The sequence below is a fragment of the Patella vulgata genome, chromosome 1 (assembly GCF_932274485.2).
Source record: "Patella vulgata chromosome 1, xgPatVulg1.2, whole genome shotgun sequence".
Classification (NCBI taxonomy): Eukaryota; Metazoa; Mollusca; class Gastropoda; family Patellidae; genus Patella; species Patella vulgata.
In genome coordinates, this window is record NC_065879.2 from 53,956,921 (window position 1) to 53,970,081 (window position 13,161).

General features: G+C 35.6%; 1 protein-coding gene across 4 annotated transcripts in view; it reads left to right on the forward strand.

Annotated features, from left to right (window-relative positions):
• Positions 1 to 13,161, forward strand: part of LOC126830306 (glycogenin-1) — a 280,407-nt gene that overhangs the window by 42,137 nt on the left and 225,109 nt on the right. The window lies entirely within an intron of this gene.

Here is a 13,161-nt window from a genome sequence, read left to right on the forward strand (position 1 = left end):
TATAGTCTTATGCATACGTGTCCTTCAAAATGTACTAGACATGCAGCTTTACATGACTGGTTGGAAATGTAACCGCATATATCGTGCAGAATATGTGAACACGCGTGTTCTTACTATACACCTTTACCTAACGCGGTCCGTATTATTAACGAAAATATTCAACATTCATAACATTGTGGCAGTATATGGTTTTGACATCGATTGTTTATGACAAATATAACCGTTAATTTTGCATGTAAAATTACACCAAGGCCTATCGTGTCCCGTATAACTTTCACGCTCTCCGTACTCTACGTACTCGAGATAAGATTTTGTTTACATTTTAAACAATAGTGAAATTAACACAATAAATTAAACGAGAATTCAACAGTCCGTGCACGAAGTGCCGTCAGTCAGTGCCAATACGACGATGATTTAATACAACCAGCAGTCCGTAAACCGGGTCCAGAATCTTTTCGGACAACTGGGCCGGTATTCATGATGAAAATACCGGAACGAGAGCTATTTTATCGGTAATGACCGACGGCTTTCGCCTGGACTGATACTGCGATGCAGACCTAATATACAGGAATTTTCATTTTTGGTCGCCATCTTGGATTTCCACCATCTTGGAGTTTTGAAATCAATTTTCAGTCCATTATTTGATTTCAGCGACCCCAAGAACCCCATGTTTGGCACAACACAAGCCATATCCCATCTATACTTCCCAAAATAATAGTAAATCGTGACATTTTGTCCGCCATCTTGGATTTCCACCATCTTAGATTTTTGATATTGTATTTTGTGCCCATATTTGAATTCGGCGTGCCCAAAAATCCAATGTTACACACCATGAAAGCTGTGTAAATGGCGATCCAGACATAATGTAGAGGAATTTTTATACGCCCACATTTTCATGTGGACGTATTATGCCGTCGCCCCTGTCCGTCCGTCTGTCCGTCCGTCCACAATTGTTTGTGGACTCTCTACAGGTCACAATTCTTATCCGATTTTGACGAAACTTGAAATATAGGTTTATCCCCAAAAGATCTTGGCTGCTTCCGATATTGGCATGTATCGGATCGAAACTTCATGGATTATGGCCCCTGTTTGTACGAAAAATCACGTTTTTAGCTTGTGGACCCTATAGAGGTCACAATTTTTATCCGATTTAAAAAACTGTTCTATTATATCACCGTTACACCCTAAGGATGACTGAGTTCGAATTTCGTGAAAATCGGCCCAAAATTGACAGACAAAATGGCCGCCGTTCGTTCCCAAATAGCGTAAGAATATGGTATATCAAGGTTGTGGACCCTATAGGGGTCACAATTTTTATCCGATTTTGTTGAAACTTGAAATGTAATTTTATAACCCAAAGATCTCGGTTCCTTTTGATATTCGTGCATATCGGACCGTAATTTCCTGAATTATGGCCCCTGATTGTACGAAAAATCACGTTTTTAGCTTGTGGACCCTATAGAAGTCATAATTTTTATCCGATTTAAAAAACCGTTCTATTATATCACCGTTACACCCTAAGGATGACTGAGTTCGAATTTCATGAAAATCAACCCAAAATTGACAGACAAAATGGCCGCCATTCGTTCCCAAATAGCGTAAGAATATGGTATATTAAGGTTGTGGACCCTATAGGGGTCACAATTTTTATCCGATTTTGTTGAAACTTGAAATGTAAGTTTATAACCCAAAGATCTCGGTTCCTTTCGATATTCGTGCATATCGGACCGTAACTTCCTGAATTATGACCCCTGATTGTACGAAAAATCACGTTTTTAGCTTGTGGACCCTATAGAAGTCATAATTTTTACCCGATTTAAAAAAACGTATTATTATATCACCGTTACCCCCTAAGGATGACTGAGTTCGAATTTCGTGAAAATCGGCCCAAAATTGACAGACAAAATGGCCGCCATTCGTTCCCAAATAGCGTAAGAATATGGTATATCAAGGTTGTGGACCCTATAGGGGTCACAATTTTTATCCGATTTTGTTGAAACTTGAAATGTAAGTTTATAACCCAAAGATCTCGGTTCCTTTCGATATTCGTGCATATCGGACCGTAACTTCCTGAATTATGACCCCTGATTGTACGAAAAATCATGTTTTTAGCTTGTGGACCCTATAGAAGTCATAATTTTTACCCGATTTAAAAAAACGTATTATTATATCACCGTTACACCCTAGGGACGACTGAATTCGAATTTCGTGAAAATCGGCCCAAAATTGACAGACAAAATGGCCGCCGTTCTTTCTCAAATAGCGTAAGAAAATGGTATATCAAGGTTGTGGACCCTATAGAGGTCACAATTTTTATCCGATTTTGTTGAAACTTGAAATGTAAGTCTATAACCCAAAGATCTCGGTTCCTTTCGATATACGCGCATATCGGACCGTAATTTTCTGAATTATGGCCCCTGATTGTACGAAAAATCATGTCATAATTTTTATCCGATTTAAAAAAACGTATTATTATATCACCGTTACACCCTAAGGACAACTGAATTTGAATTTCATGAAAATCGTCCCAAAATTGACAGACAAAATGGCCGCCGTTATTTCTCAAATAGCGTAAAAATATGGTATATCAAGGTTGTGGACCCTATAGAGGTCACAATTTTTATCCGATTTTGTTGAAACTTGAAATATAAGTTTATAAACCAAAGATCTCGGTTCCTTTCTATATTTGCCCATATCGGACTGTAACTTCGTGAATTATGGCCCCTGATTGTACGAAAAATCATGTTTTTAGCTTGTGGACCCATTAGAGGTCATAATTTTTATCCGATTTAAAAATAGTTATGTTACGTTTGTATGTGAATTACTCATGTTGCTAAAGACATAGCATTGATAGTTTTGTTCAGAAAAACAAGACTATACATGTATATTACGTATCAGTTTATTAACATTTATCATTTTTTTAAATTAGGAAGAAGGAGTGTAGTGTATTTAGACTCTATAATAATGTCACAGTCAGTTGTGTCACTCCTGCTCCATAGGCATTACCTTAAGAGTTGTCTTGATGTCACATGACCTCTAGCATACCATGCTTGTTGTTATGGACGGTGACATATTGTATTTCCCTCTATATTGAATAAACCTTATAATATGGAATTAAGATGGTAATATTTAACAGTGACGCCACTGGCGTCTGAGGGTATCAAGAGAGTTTTTGATAATTGGCAAAGTTGTTTTTACGGAAGGTGTCAGTTTATTAACATTTATCATGTTTTTAAATAAGGAAGAAGGAGTGTAGTGTATTTAGACTCTATAATAATGTTACAGTCAGTTGTGTCACTCCTGCTCCATAGGCAGTACCTTAAGAGTTGTCTTAATGTCACATGACCTCTAGGATACCATGCTTGTTGTTAGGGACGCTGACCAGTGATGGGATTTTGCCCGTATATTCCGGACTTGTCCGATTCTTTTTTCCAAACGCCCAAAATTGTCCGACCGGGAATATGCCCAATCGGACATCAAGACATGGTGAATAATATTCAAAATTCCGAAATTAATATAGTTTACTGAGTGTATAACTACCACTCAACCAGATTATCGTCGATAATAAGCTGGGTTGATTAGGTAATTAAGTGATCAACGTATTTATCGTGTTATATGGTCAATAAACCTACCTTGATTAACTACTTAATCTGCCTTGATTGACTGACTTAATCCTTTGTCGGACAATTCATCAATCTAATCTTCAACAGAAGCCATTGTTTCCACTTTGTCGGACTATTCATCAATCCATTATAATTTTAATCTTCGTGTTAACCTTGTGGTTTCTGCATTGTTGGACATTTTAATCGCATTGATGTGAGCCAACAATATGTATAAACTAATCATAGAAGTCACATATTGTAAGAGTATATAACGCCCAGATCAATAGACAGTCATTATAATTCGTCTGCGATATCACTTCGGTGGAAGCGTGCGTTAAATAAAGCTATTTCACACGCACATATATCCAAAAAATATTACACATTTTTAGCACGCGGTTACAGCACTCGGGGGAAACCTCGTCAGATTCCGTTACTCTACATCTAGCTTCGGCTGCATGACGGTAAGTGATATGTACCTACGAACTTGCCGGTTTTAGAAAGAAGTTATTAAAATTGCGTTGTTCGAAGCGTGTTTAGAATTTTCAGAGCAAAGTTGTCCTTATTTGAAGAAAATCTGATTAGGTACATATCACTTACCGTCATATAGCCGAGGCTAGATGTAGAGTAACAGAATCTGCCGAGGTTTGCCGAGTGCTGAACCGGTATTAGAAATCTCGCCGAGACGTGTGAAATAATGAAATGAATATGTGACTAAATTCACGCTTCTAATGTCGAAGAAAAGAATCTATTTTGATGGCATATTCTCAGATTTACGATCATATTTTGAATGGGGTTTATGTTTTTAAATAAAGAAATAAGTAATCTAGGCAATGTTGACGAATATGTCGATTGCAATAGTGTAAGTACTTAATTGTTTTAGACGATAGCGCGTGCTAGAGTAGAATGCGATTATTTAGCGGATTATGTCATTCCTCGAGATATCATATTCTTACCCTCTGTACATAAGTCGTAACGGAGTATAAGCCGAATGCCGGACTTCTGCTGAAAAATGTAGTGACTTATGACCCGCAAATACGGTAATTTTGGAGGAATTTGAAACAGTACAGATCGGCAGCAGTCGGCACGCTTTCATTCTATCGTATTATGAATTTTGTAGGAATATTACTGACTTAAATTTGAATACCGTACAGGAATTAAATATGAAAAATAACGAAGTGCACCTATTTTTATTTTTACGGACGAATTTGAATATTTTGTTCACATGTGATTTTTGTGTGTGGTCTAAAAACTGCCATCTTTAAATAACAATAAGAGTTATGTCCCTTTATTTTCGGTAAAAATGTCCGACAAGAAAAATTTTGAAATCCCATCACTGACACTGACATATTGTATTTCCCTCTATATTAAATAAACCTTATAATATGGAATTAAGATGGTAATATTTAACAGTGATGCCACTGGCATCTGAGGGTATCAAGAGAGTTTTTGATAATTGGCAAAGTCGTTTTTACGGGAGGTGTCTTTTTGCGACTTTGAGTGAAGATAGCCGAATTAATATTAATCAGATTGGTGTAAACTTGCCGTAAAGTGGATATAGTAACCACTGGCTATACATACCGAAAAGTGATGTCGTCCATCTTATGTGCCCTTTAAGTTCCTAAGACGAAGAAGTCTATTGATTTTCAACAATTTCTGATAATTACTGCCAGAGCTATGACCCATGATTACTTTGAAAAATCTGGTGGATGCCAAAGTTATCATCCCATTGATTTTAAATTTATATACAGTGTTGACGGTCATGAGACGAAGACACCTATATATTTTCAAGGATTTTACAATTGTACTGCCAGGGTATTGACCCTTGATAATTTGATTACTTCGCAAAATCTTGCGGATGCTCTACAGACCAAAGTATTTATTTGATTGACTTTAGATTGATACACAACTGTTAAGATCTTGAGTCAAACAAGTAGATTGATTTTCAATGATTTTTGATAACTTGAACAGTTAAATCCATGATATTAAATGTTTCGTATACTAAATGTTAGCATGAGGCAGAACTAGACATCAAACAAATTGTTATGATTTTCTGATTATTACTTAATGATTTTTTACTCAATCAGTTTTTAGTGTACTATAAATGTTTCATTACCAACAAAAGACAAAATATGCGGCAATTCTTGTTGGCTTCCCGGACGGCCTAGCTGCTGTGGGCGTATGTTTCATTGCCTGGCAACCTACCTTTATCTGATTTAAAAAAATGTTCAAATATACCATAAGGATGGTTGAGTTTGAATTTTGTGAAAATCAGACCAAAACAGACCGACGAGGTTGTGGAGTCTCTTAGAGGTCACAATTTTTATACGCCCACATTTTCATGTGGACGTATATTGTCGTCGCCTCTGTCCGTCCTTCCGTCTACAATTTGTTTGTAGACACTCTACAGGTCACAATTCTTATCCGATTTCAACGAACCTTAAAATATAGGTTTATCTCCAAAAGATCTCGGTTGCTTTCGATATTGGCATGTATCGAATCGAAACTTCATGGATTATGGCCCCTGTTTGTCCGAAAAATCACGTTTTTAGCTTGTGGACCCTATAGAGGTCACAATTTTAATCCTATTTTGATGAAACTTGAAATATATGTTTATAACCCAAAGATCTTGGTTCCTTTCGATATTCGCACATATCGGACCGTAACTTCCTGAATTATGGCCCCCGATTGTACGACGAATCACGTTTTTAGCTTGTGGAACCTATAGAGGTCATAATTTTTATCCAATTTAAAAAACTGTATTATTATATCACGGTTACACCCTAAGGACGGCTGAGTTCGAATTTCGTGAAAATCGGCCCAAAATTGACAGACAAAATGTCTGTTGTTCCTTCTCAAATAGCGTAAAAATTTGGTATATCAAGGTTGTTGACCCTATAAAGGTCACAATTTTTATCTGATTTTTTTGAAACTTGAAATGTAATTTTATAACCCAAAGATCTTGGTTACTTTCGATATTTGCGCATATCGGACCGTAACTTCCTGAATTTTTATCCGATTTAAAAAAACGTATTATTATATCACCGTTACACCCTAAGGACGGCCGAGTTCGAATTTCGTAAAAATCGGCCCAAAACTGACAGACAAAATTGCCGCCCTTCGTTCTCAAATAGCGTAAAAATATGGTATATCAAGGTTGTGGCCCCTATAGAGGTCACAATTTTTATCCCATTTTGTTGAAACTTTAAATGTAAGTTTATAACACAAAGATCTCGGTTCCTTTCGATATTTGCGCATATCGAATTGTAATTTCCTGAATTATGGCCCTTGATTGTAGGAAAAATCACTTTCTTTTTAGCTTGTTCTCTACCATCTCTCGAAAATGTGGGCGTATCCTGCCTGTTAGCCACTGGTAGTATATCACTGTTACACCCTAAGGACGGCCGGGTTCAAATTTTGTGAAAATCGGCCCAAAACTGACAGACAAAATGGCCACCCCTCGTTCTCAAATAGCGTAAAAATATGGTATATCACGGTTGTGGACCCTATAGAGGTCACAATTTTTATCCGATTTTGTTGAAACTTAAAATGTAATTTTATAACCCAAAGATCTCGCTTCCTTTCGATATTCCCGCATATCTGATCGTAACTTACTGAATTATGACCCCTGATTTTACGAAAAATCGCGTTTTTAGCTTGTTAACTATATAGAGGTCATAATTTTTATCTGATTTAAAAAAACGTTCGAATATATCACCATTACACCCTAAGGATAGTTGAGTTTGAATTACGTAAATATCGGACCAAAACTGACAGACAAAATGGCCGCCCCTCGTACTCAAATAGTGTAAAAATATGGTATATCAATGTTGTGGACCCTCTCATAGAGGTCACAATTTTCTTTTGATTTTGATGAAACTTGAAATGTAAGTTAATAACCCAAAGATCTTGGTTCCTTTTGATATTCGGCATATGGATAGTAACTTCCTGAATTATGGCCCTTGATTGTACGAAAAATCGCGTTTTTAGTTTGTGGTCCTTGTAGAAGTCAAAATTTTTATTTGATTTAAAAAAAATGTGTGAATATATCCCCATTACACACTAAGATTTGATAATCGCTGATACCCGAATTTAACTTCCTGGATTATGGCCCCTGATTGTTCGAAAAATGGCATTTTTAGCTTGCGGATTCTCCAGAGGTCAAATAGGGAAAATTGAAATGAAACTGCCCAACAAAATGGCCGCACTTTGTACGCAAATTGTGTAAAAGTATGCAATACGAAGGTTGTCGACCCTCTAGAGGTTAGAGCTGGACGATATTGGTAAAATCAAATATCGCGATATTTCAGAAAAAAAAAAGAATGATATATCACTATATCGCGATATTTTAGTTTTATTATAAAAAGCTAACGATATATCGCGATATATCACAATATCCCGATATTTTAGTTTTATTATAAAAAATGTGACTATACAAGTGTTAAAAACAGGTCATTCCCTCCCCCCTGCTGTTTTGATGTAGAAGGAATGCCTTGGTTATGTTAGTGTCTTTCGTTGGATTTAAATCTCTCTTGAAGTTCGGCATATTCAATTGGGTGATGTATTTTTAAATGAACGTACACGTCGCTGGTGTTGCCGCCTTTTGCAGCTACACGACGCTTGCAAAATCAACATAAAACTTTCTTTTGCGCTTCGTCGTTCTGATCAAAACCAAAGTAGAGCCATATACGACTCTTGCAATGTTTTTTAGGTTTTATTACTACTGTTCGATCAGCTTGAGCTTCGCAATGTTCCGCCATTTTTCAAAATGTTGAATAACATGTGGGTATGAGTAGACTCAAAGAACCAGACGTAATTTCTCCTATTCGGTACACTACAATGACGCGTAACTCTGGAGTTTGTCTAAATCTTGAATATCTAGACGCAATTTAGTTTTATTTACAAATAACATTTTACTTTTATTTAAATCGGCTTCAGTTTAAAAATTGGCAAAACAAAACCCACCCAAACACATACACAAAATGATAGTTAACTAACAAACAGGATCATACATTAAATGATAACTGTTTCCCAACAGTGCCAATGATAAATCGACCGAAGACGGCGAAAAGAAGATATTAAGCCATGACTTACTTGGCTGGTTATTCGAGTGTTGGACAGCATTAGCAACGGTTTGACATTATAATGACAAATTCCAACAGCAAGAGGGCAATGCCTCTATCAATTAAATAATAATTTTTCAATTATGAATTTATTTATCAAGTTTAATAATCGAGAAAACTACTAGACTTGTCATATATTTAGTTATCCTTGTCAATGAACAAGTGATAAGTCATCCGAGTCATCGATCGTGACATAATGTAGTAAATTGTTCGATGTCAATCCCATCCCAAATGCAGCACATAATATCGTGATTATATCGTGTAAAATACCGGTATATTTATACAAAAACACACAATACGATATATCATTATACTGCGATTTTTTAGGTGGTTTATAAAATATCGGAATTCAAATTTTAATATTGCGATTTATCGTATTACCGAAAATATCGTCCAGCCCTACTAGAGGTCACAATTTTTGTCCGATTCTGATGATACTTAAATCATATCTTTATATCCCAAAGATTGATATTTGCGCATTTCAGACCATAACTTTCTGGATTATTGCCCCTGATTGCACAAAAAATCCTGTTTGTTTTTAGATGGTTTTCTAACCTTACATTTAAAATTTCATCAAAATCGGAAGAAAATTGTGACCTCTAGAGAGTCCACAACCTTGATATATCATATTTTAACGCTATTTGAGTACGAGGGGCGGCCATTTTGTCTGTCAGTTTAGGTCCGATTTTTACGAAATTCAAACTCAACCATCCTTAGGGTGTATCGGTGATATATTCAAACTTTTTTTTAAATCGGATAAAAATTATGACCTCTGGAGTTTTACGTCCAGTTCCAACTGAGGTGATATCGTAAACAAGTCACACACATCCCAGGTAATGTATCTTCTTTAAATCACAAATGAATTAACTTCCACCTGTAGACGTCACAGGAAGAGATCGAAGTCAACCCCGCAATGTAATGTTGCACGACGATAATCTCGTGAGACTTCTCACTGGCTCCAAAATCTCTATAGACAAGCTGTCGCCCATTTTCATGCAGGTCAAACAGTATCAACAGGAAATATGCTTCAATGAATACTGCCTTGATGTTACGTAAACACTTGACTACAGTACAACGATTTTTGTTATACCTGAATCAAATCATATTGTATTAAATCAAAGGTACATTATCACTACCCCAATATATGTACCCGTATGGTATTAGAAAAATAATTTGTTGGGCAGGTCATAACGCGGATTGGGCAACAGTGTTAAAAAACAATATACTGAAAGGGAAGAGACGAAAAAAAGCGAGACCCTTCTCTACCGAAAAGCCTCAGCATGCCCGATAAGTTTAAGGCCATACACAATCAAAAGTATTATTTAAAAAAAAACAACAACAATACTGTATTTAATAATATTCACGGACTTGAAATAATTCATGTGTATTACAACCCATATATAATTAACGAGAATTTTATATACTTCACCAGTATTTGATATACTTCGCGAGTATGTCACCTGTCCGAGTCTGAAACTCGGGCCATTTTTATTTGAGTCCGAAATGTAAGTCCGAAATGACATGTAATGAATACACCATGCGTAAATATAATTCTCAATTGCATGAAAATTCTTAAACAAAAACATAAAAAAATCTCAAGTAATTACGCATTGTTTGGATTGCTTCATTTAATTAGCTAAGTGAGAGTTTGGTTGTATTTACATACGTAATTCAATGTTAAACACTTAATTAATTACTATGGATTAATAAAAAAAATGATTAACTGAGTGAGATGTATGAAACTTTATATACTGGTAACAATTATAGAAATTCTTGTATATATGATGTAATAAAAACATTATAGTCAATGATAAAAAAAAATCAGTTCCCGAGAAAAGTATGATAATTCTTTAACAACCAATGGTTTTCTCAAATTAGTTTAAAATTAATACAGACATAAATCATTAAATGGTTATAAAGCTGTGATACCTGACCAAAAGTTGTTACATGTATGTTTTTCTTGATAAAATATTAACAATTGAAAAGAAAAAGACAGAGAATAAGCTTACGGTCACATACATGTACATGTATAATTGTGTTAACTCGTCCACACAAATCCGAATTTATATCATTGCACCTAGAATTCCGTATAAGAATCAGCTTAGAATACCAAAATGCGAATCGTAACACATTGTGGTCTAAACTGTCATAAAATAAATGATAAATCAATGGAACCTGTTAGAAGTTGGTAATGTTGGTTTATTTAAGGCGCCACGTAGTCTTAACAATTGAATACAACGTGTCTCGAAAAATTGGCTACGTGCAAATGTATTCTTTGATCTCATATCAAGGGGCAATTCTGTGACCCACCTGCATGAGCCTAAAAACATTACAAGTTCTGCCATGATAATTTCGTTGCACTTCTCGCGAACCGACGAATCGGATATATTTAAGTGTTTCAGACTGCTTTATTTAACGCCCGCTTCCACTGAGGCGATATCGCAGACAATAACATGTTATGTATACATGGTGCAATATTTTACATTGTGATTAGTTAAAACCGGGATTAAATAATTATTAGTTATTTATATATATGCACAGTAAAAAAGGTATTGAGATTCGTCTTTTAACTACGATTATCATATTAGTCATTAATCACCTCTCTGAATCTATATCCCCATACACATTAATTACAGAAAGGGTCTGTGTATACAAGCCATTGTGAGCGATTTACTTTTTAGTCATCCAATGATTATTTTGAAAATACACGTACAATACAAAGTCATAAATGTCCGCTGTGACAGTAAAGAATTATTATAATTGATTGGTCGAATGCTATTGTTTCATTAATTCCCACCTGTGGCCACCTATCTGGGTACTATATGAAACCATGTTTTTGGATACACATTCCGTTATTACAGTATGGATTAATGCTTTGATTGCTCAAATGCTATTGTTTTATCACTTCCCATCTGCATTATTTGTGATTGTTTTTAGTTATAAATCTGTTTCGGGAATGTTGATTTTGAGTTAGTACCCAACTTGACACAAAAATATAACCCTGCTGTCCAATCCCCGTTATGTGACCTCCCCGACACACATTATTTTTTTAATACCATACATGTACATATATTGTAAAAGTGATAAATGTACCTTTGGTTTAATGCAATATGGTTTTTTTGTTCTTACACTATTTGTTCAATGATTATTTACATATTATAAAAGTACACTATATGATTGTGGGATCTGAAAACAAGCCAGGGCTTATATAAATTCATCTCCCGAGGAAATTATTTACAATAAAATATAAATACTTTGTATAAGATTGTAATCATAAATCGCAAACTGGTATAAAATTACAAGGTAAAAGTGTTTACTCTCATTTAATTAATCAAAACGTTATATTGGATATAGTATAAATCAGTTAAATTACGGAATGTAGTAGAAACGTATTGGGGTTAGTGAAATGATTATCTGATGTTCATAGCACTGAAAGGGTATGAGAAACAATGGTTGTGATAGTAGGAGAAAGAAAATATTCTTGCGATGGGCGGCATCTGGCGTGCGATGGTGTTACATGGTTAGCCCTGTGTGACCTGTTTGAAAATGGGCGTCAGCTTGTCTATAGAGACTTAGAGATAGCGACTTTTTGGCGCCAGTAAGAAGTCTCACGAGATTATTGTCGTGCAACATTACTTTGCGGGGATGACTTCTCTGCTTGTGACGTCTACAGGTGGAACTTAATTCATTTGTGACTTAAAGAAGATACATTACCTGGGATGTGTGCTTGTCTGCGATATCACTTCTGTGGAAGCGGACATTAAAACAACAGGTAGTAGTAGTAGTGGGATGTGTGTGACTTGTCTACGATATCACCTCAGTTGGAACTGGACGTAAAACTCCAGGAACGAACGAACGAATGAATGGGATGTGATTTACGGCTTTCCAAATGTATAATTACCTCGGACGTGATTAACCGATTTTTGATGTATTTGTCAATAGCGGAATTACTATTTTGAATGGATAATGGATAATAATACTACGACCACGGTAAGGCGAGCATCTATGGGTGTGCTTTTTTTTTATATTCACCAAATGTATAATTACCTCGGACGTGATTTACCGATTTTTGATGTATTTGCCAATAGCGGAATTACTGTCTTGAATAGATAATGGATAATAATACTACGACCACGGTAAGGCGAGCATCTATGGGTGTGCTTTTTGTTTATATTCACCATTTTTATTCGCACTTCATATGCAAATAATTGTAATCAAAATGAACCGATCGGATAAACGGCTCGCGAGAAAATAAATGATTCATCTAATAGTTAAACATAGTAGATAAATTAACAGGTGTTGATTTTTAAACGCCTCTCGGGAAATTGGACTGCTTGTCTAATAAATAAACGCATTAGATAAGTCAACGCTTTGGCCATTTCTAAACACCTCTCGGAGAAATTAAACGGCGTACCATTAAATTAAACTATTGTACTAAT